This window comes from Octodon degus, unplaced genomic scaffold, assembly GCF_000260255.1.
Source record: "Octodon degus isolate 3935 unplaced genomic scaffold, OctDeg1.0 scaffold00056, whole genome shotgun sequence".
Classification (NCBI taxonomy): Eukaryota; Metazoa; Chordata; class Mammalia; order Rodentia; family Octodontidae; genus Octodon; species Octodon degus.
In genome coordinates, this window is record NW_004524632.1 from 7,373,117 (window position 1) to 7,380,228 (window position 7,112).

The 7,112-nt window shown below is 53.9% G+C and overlaps 1 protein-coding gene across 1 annotated transcript in view; it reads left to right on the plus strand.

The window, feature by feature from the left end:
* Positions 1 to 7,112, plus strand: part of Skap1 (src kinase associated phosphoprotein 1) — a 234,409-nt gene that overhangs the window by 187,245 nt on the left and 40,052 nt on the right. The window lies entirely within an intron of this gene.

Consider the following 7,112-nt stretch of genomic DNA (forward strand, 5'->3'; position numbering starts at 1 on the left):
GGAGAGGTGTGAGGTTCGAACTCCAGCAACCTGAGGCTGACAGCTTTGTGGAAGCAGCCACTTAAAGGCCTGAGCTACGGCCAGGCCCCCAACTTCATGAATTTAACAAGACCCTGTCTCAAAACAAACAGAAGAGGCTGGGGATGGAGCTAGAGGAAAAGCTCTGAGTCCCATGCCTGCTACAACAAAAAGAAAAAAGCAAACAAGAGGACCGCAAGTAAGCAGCGGTATGTGGGCACGTGACGTAGCCCCTCGTTGCAGATGTCCAGCTGGCCGCCGGTCAGGGTGGTCTCCGTGCCAGCACAGGCTGAGGGGCCAGGGCCTGTGCCTTGCCTTCCCTGGCTCCAAAACTGGGGAGAATGACAGCAGCTCTGCTGGAAGGGGACACAAGGGGCCGGATCTGAGGTGTGGGAGCTCCGGGCATGGAGCCCCAGCACGCAGGGGCCCTGGGAGGTACCAGCTGTGGCAACGCACATGGTGGCCTTTCAACAGGAAGTGCCGCCTCCTTGAAGAGCCCAGGTCCCTGCTCTTGCCAGCCCGGCCAAGGGCGTCCAGGTGGGCATCAGCCACATGGAAACTCCTGATCAGACAGAAAGCAGAGCCCACCTTCTGCTCCAGGTGGTTCTACCCTGAGGCCAGGTGCTGGGTGGCAAAGACAGCCCATGAGGCCTCACAGAGCTCACAGCTAACAGCAGCGATGCCTCAGGCCTCTGGTGTTCATTTCATGACAATGGATAAATGTGCTTTGTGAAAGATAATTTTTTTTTTTTTTGAGACAGGGCCTCAAAAGTAGCTCAGGTTGGCCTTGAACCTGTGGCAATCCTCCTGCCTCAGCCTCCCCAGTGGTGGCATGACAGACATCCACCACCACCCGAGCCTGGCAAGGGTGCTAAGCCCAGCCTTTGGGACGTGACCATCGGGGGCCTCAATGTCTCCATGGGGAAAGCCCCCACCTGGAGTGTAATTTACGTAGAAAGGAGTATGGATCACATACAGGTCAATAAAAAATGTTTTTCCTAAATCAAAATAATGTATGGGTCATCAGATCCAACGCACTCCATCACAGGATGATGAGCATTTGCCGTGTGGAGAGTGGTCTGGTCCCCAAGAGGGAAAGACTAAAGCACTCAGGGTATTCAGCCACACCCCTAAAATGTTAGTCTGGAAGAATATGGTTTCAAGGTGAGTGTCCTTCAGGATTTCTGGACCTCTGTGCTGAGCCTGTGGGGACCTTCATCTTTGGAAATGTCGGGGTGGCACATGGAAAGCCGAGACCTCTCAGAGCCCCTTCTCGGCTCCCGAGCACACTCCCAGGCGGAGCCCCCTGATTCCAGATGCCCTAAAAGGACCGCCTTGACCAGCTTGCCCTGTGGGGCCGCCTGGGCCCCAGCAAGGCATCCGAGGCTGCCAAGAGCTGCCCCCTGGCCTTGTGGCAGCCCGGATGGCAGCAGCCGTGTGCCCCAGAGGTCTCAGAAGAGCAGACAGGGGCCAGCGCTCCCAAGACTCTGAGCATGTCCTCAAGGGCCTGGCCACCAGACCCCTTTAGAATAAAGCAAGGAACTGCATTCTCTAAAATCAGAATCAGAAGCAAGCATTCCTTGGAGTTGTGTTTCCCTCTGCATGCCATCCCGGGGCAGGGCTGGGGGTGAGGGTCTAAAGAGACGGAAAATAACACAAAGTTGAGGAAGAGACTGCGCCGCCTCAACCCGGTCTTTCTCAGTCCTCACCCCAGCCTGGGCAGCAGCAGCGGGAGCCAGCCCTACTGGGTCCCTCATCCCGGTGGCCCTCCGCCTGCCCGCATCCTCCCACCTGAGTCCCCCAGCGGCCGGCCTCCCCTATCTCGGCGATCTGTACTCCTGTCTTTCTCCCCAGTTAGTAGATGCTCAGTTATTATTTGCAAGATTAAATTCAGAGCATTCCGAGTGCGGCCATTAGCACAAATTAAGTTTAGATGCAACATATCCAGGCGGGCCTCAGAGTCAGGATGCAAGTATTTTGAAGTAACAGCTGAGATTACCCCATACACCACTGAGAATTAAATTGCTATTAGGCTCTTGCTTGCATTTTCTGTGTTGTCTAAAGAGGGCCAGAGCTGGGCCTGGTAGTGCTGCACACCTGTCATCTCAGCACTCTGGAGGCTGAGGCAGGAGGATCGTCTCTGGTTCAAGGACTCCATAGTGAGTTCAAGGTCATCCTGAACTACTAAGCGAGGCCCTGTCTCAGTAAATAAAAGACCAGCAGGGCCTGTAGCATCCTTCCTGCTCGCTTGCTTTGACTTCCGAGTCTGTCAGTATCTGTGCCACATCTGCCACCCTGACATCTGGTTGCATGCTGATCCAGGTGGCATTCTTAAAGCTTTTGTCACTGGGCTTGGGGGGGAGGTGCTGTCTGCTGTGGGTACAGCGGGTGTCGCAGGGCCTCAGAGCAGTACTTGCGAGAGGAGGCAGGTGTGGGGCCGGTGCCCCTGTGTCCCTCCTGGGCAGCTTTGGGTCCTGTCCTCCTAGCCCCTCATTACTGAACCTGACCTTGTGCCAAGGCTGCTGATTGCAGTGGACTCTTAGGCGGTGGGGCTGGTCTGCGCCACTCCGCGGCTGCCTCCCATGTCCGCTCGGCTGGCAGAATCTTCTTCGAGTTCTCCCAGCTGAGATGTGATATTTGGAAATCAAGTAGAGCATTTAATGTAATAAGCGGGCAGTAATCTTTAGAGGTTAATTTGTTTAAAACCTATGTAAGGTTGGGGTCCCATATGCCCCGTTAGGACCGAGGACCATTATAATCTATTACTGTTTAAAGTTGAGCTAGCACATAAATTTTAATTCTCCCTTAAATGAAGATGTATTTCAGTCACTGTAATACAAACATGCCTAATAATACTCTTAGTAGTTCAGTGAGCTCTTTAGCCTAAAAATGTTTGGAAAATAACCTCATATTACAGATAAGTTAAAACCTCATATTACAGATAAACAAGACAGAAAGAGAACGAAAGAAAGAAATTTAGCCATCTAACTTACTTCCTTTTTCAACCAGAAAAACTTTTTTTAATGTATTTAATACAGGGTCTACACGGTCTGACTACATAGATCACTCATAGTGATCCTCTTATCTTCAGCCTCCCAAGCACTGGGATTTCAGGCATGCACCACCACGCCCAGTCACAATTGCCATCTCAGCGAGCCCCGGAGGCAGAGCCGACACATTACACAGGGAATCGAACCCTGGTCCCTGTGCTCTGCCTAAGCAGGCACATTAATTGGCTGAGCTATCTGGCCAGCCAATCAGAAAGACTTTTACTAGACATGGTGGGATGCACCTATAACCTCCAGACCCAGGAGGCTGAGGCAGGAGGAGCCTGGAGAATCCAAGGCCACCCTGGGCTACCTAGCAGTGTATGACCCTGGATCAAAAAGCAGCAATAAAAAGCAAGGCTATTTTCCCCCATTGCCTGGTCATCTCGACTTTGGAGCTTGGAAGATAGGGGTCTGGTTTCCCAGGAGGGTCTGAGACAAATTGTTTGCTTCTCTCTCTGGAGCCAGGAACATACCTAGGGATATGCCTGTCGCGACCAGATGGGAAAGCTGCTTTTGGTCCATCCCTCAGGGATTCCAAGGGGCCTCAGGCATCCAGCAAGGCCTGCAGCTGAGCCCACCTTCTTCCTCTTGGGAAGGATGGTGCGGGACAGAGTGAGTGTAGGAGGCAAAGGTTCTCCCCCACCCCACCCCACCCTTTTTTTTTTTTTTTTTTTTTTTTGAGACATGGTCACGTCATGCAGTCCAGGCTGGCCTTGAACTCAGGGTGTAGCCCAGGCTGGCCTAGACCTCACAGCAATCCTCCTGCCTCAGCCTCCCGAGTGCTGGCATGACAGGCATATACCTCCATGCCCAGCCAAGGCTTCCCCTTTATATCTGTCACCCCAAAGCCAAGTGATGGTGGCACAGGACATAGACTCATGGCCAGTGTTTCTCTCCTTTCTAGATGACCACAAGGCACAGTGGAAATCTGAGCATCTGGGCTGGAATCGAACTGCACAGAACACATTTGTATTTTTTTCTATTTTTGAACCATCACTAGATTAAGTGCTGGTGCCTGAGAGGATAAAGGAATCAAGTTTTCGTTTTCATTTTTTATCATTGCAAATACACTTACATTCTCCTTTTTTACAAATGCAAAGAGCAGGCCGGCCACTTTCAATAATTTATTTTAAAATCAATGCTAATGAGGTTGTGTCTTGTCAGTGGACGAGTTTTACAATAAAGTCTGATTTATTTAGGAAAGATCTTTGGTGTAGCTTCCCATCTAATGGTGGCGGGAAGGAGGCGGAGTGGCGGGCACAGTGACCCTCCAACTTCGGATCCAATTTGTAATTCACAGCGGAGATCTGACCCAATTTACATTGATTAGAATTGGGAGGAAGAGAGCTGCGTGGAGAGCCGAGGCGGAATACGGCTCCCCGCAGAAGGGGCTTCGCGACTGAGCTGCTCGACATCAGCAAAATGCTGCTCCCTGCCTGAGCGCCTGTGTGTCCCCAACGCCGGGGTGGGCGCGCCCTCGCCCTAATGGCTCCCACCCCATAATATGAGCCCCGCGTCCAGGAGGAGAAGCAGCTGAGCCGAGGAAGGAAGTGGACGGGTAATGCGCACACACCGCGCAAGGAAGATGCTAATGGGATTTAGTGCAGCGGGGTCCCTTTCCGCCATCCTGTTTCACTCCATCAGCGTCTCGCAGCCTTGCTCGTCCCGGTGGCCTCAGGGAGCACTGCAGCTGGGGCCAAGAACTTGGGCCAAGCGGGGCGTGGTGGCACACACCTGTCACGCGGGAGGCTGAGACAGGAGGATGGCTGTGAGCTCAAGGCCAGCCTGGGGTACAGGCCCTGCCTCAAAAGACGAAGGAGACCCCAGGCCATCTCCTCAAAGGTTTCACTCAGTGCCAGAACCCTGGAGCGGCCGACAAGCAGGTTTCAAAAAACCTAGAAAGAGAAACACCCGGAAACAAGACCAGCAAAATCTGAGCATTCTGCTCTCAAAATATTGTCTTCTCTACCACAGCTGGTGTGTGTGTGCGTGCCTGTGTGCGTGTGTAAGAGAAGTGGGAATGTTGGTGGAGAGATGAACGAGTACCTGCCCCTTGCGTAAAATAACTAAGTGTGGTTCTGGCCCGTGCCTTCCTCCCTTCCTTGCAAAGGCCTGCTTGCTCCCTGCGGAATGAGTAGGGCGCAGCCTGGCCAGCAGCTGCGGGGGCGTCTGGAGTCGGAGCGCAGCCCTGCCTTGGGACCCGCTGGGGGTCCCCAGCAGTTAACTAAAAGGCCATTCCGACAGCCCTCGGGAGCTCATCCTCTAATAAGCAAGGCGGGTTGAGTATAGTCAAAAGATAACTCCAAGGCCGAGTGCCAGGGACATGCCCTTCTGTACGTGACCGGCCTCGGAGACAGCCTAACGTAGATGGAGGGGATATCTAGGACTCGTTGGTTTTGCTTCCAGACGCACACACGCACGCATGCACGCACGCACGCACACTGCTCTGGAATTCTTTGAGCCACAGAGGATACTTGTATGGAGACAATAAGCATGAAAGAGAATTCCAGAAAGGAAGAAATGGGTTTAAGGGAAAGGATTAGGATTCTAGCTAGCCACGGGCACTTGGATAGTTCATCGCCTCAGAGGCTTCATGAGGCAGAGGCCATGACAGCCCTGTCCCTGGCCTGTCCCCAGTTCCTAGAGCTGTGCTTTGTGTATAGGGAGTCCTTCAGAATGTTTGTAAAAGAAGGAACGTAGCTGGGCGTGCTGGTGCACACCTGTCATCCCAGAACTGAGGAGGCTGAGGCAGGAAAATCGCCAGGAGTTCGAGGCCAGCCTGGGCTCCCTTGGGAGACCCTGCCTCATGAAGTGGAATTTTCTTGAAGAACAGAGTGTGGTTGCTAATGCCTATTGTTCTCCTTCCTCAGATGAAGAGCTAGACCTGGAAGAGGAGGAGCATGGGACTCAGCGGAAAGGAGGTACGTGAGCACTCTGCGCCCAGCTCGGGTGGGCCCTCGGTTTCGACAGGAGAACGCCCTGGGGAGAGTAGCCCCCAGCGCCCCGGCTGGAGGGGCCTGGACAGGGCAGCGCCTCACCTTGATGGCAGCTTAGCAAATGCTCCCAGGCTCGCAGCCGACCTGACCTAGAGCAGGTGGGAGCGCAAGCAGGCGTCTGTCTTCCCCTGTCGGTGTTTCTGGGATCGGTAGAACACAAACAGAACCGCCTCGTCTCCGAGAGATCCGGGACCGGGAAGGGAAAGGATGGCTATGTCTCCTCCGCCGCCGAGGCACAGAGATTGCGCGGGCAGAGGGAACGGGAATGTGTCAGGTCTGCAGTGAGCCAGGGCCGAGGGGCAGGACTGTCTGGCGGGGCTGACTTCTGATGGCCTGGTTCGATTCCAGGCACATTTGGAAATGAATATGTAACAGTTTTGTTGAATACAGAATTACATTTTCCTCATCCCAGACTGTTAAGTGGGCAGCAGGCTGTTAGCCGGCCTCCCCTCCTGGCCTCAGCCGTCCCCGGAGCCTCCTCCCTTGCAGGCTGAGGACCTGGTCCTGCAGCCTCTCTCTGCCAGGGATGCTGCTGTTGCCAGGGCCAGGGATGCTGCTGTTGCCAGGGCCACAAAGGCCACTTCTTCTGCCAGCACCGCCCCAATCAGGACTGATTTAGAGACTCGTGGATTTTTTCTTAGAATCTATGAAAATTGAAGCATAGGAATTCCTTCCCTCCTTCCTGCCCAGGCCCCTCGATTTCTTGAGCCTTACGTCTTCTCTTCTTCCCTCCTCTCCCTCCTTCCGCCTTTTCCTCTACTTACCCATTCAGCAGCATCCCGGCGCCTTTCTCACTCGCCCCTGCTGCCGCAGGAGGTGATCTTAAAGAGTGAGTGAAGGACCTAAATGTGCCAGGTCCAGCTGCCCCCAGAGGAGAGAGGAGAGGCCAGAGGCCACGTCAGGGATCTGGAGCAGAGGCACCAGGCATGGTGTCACTGGCCTGTATCCCAGCACTCAGGAGGCTGAGGCTGGAGTGTCGCAGTGAGTTCAAGGCCAGCCTGGCCTACATAATGAGTCCCCCTCTCAAGAAAAAAAATTCAGGGGCTGG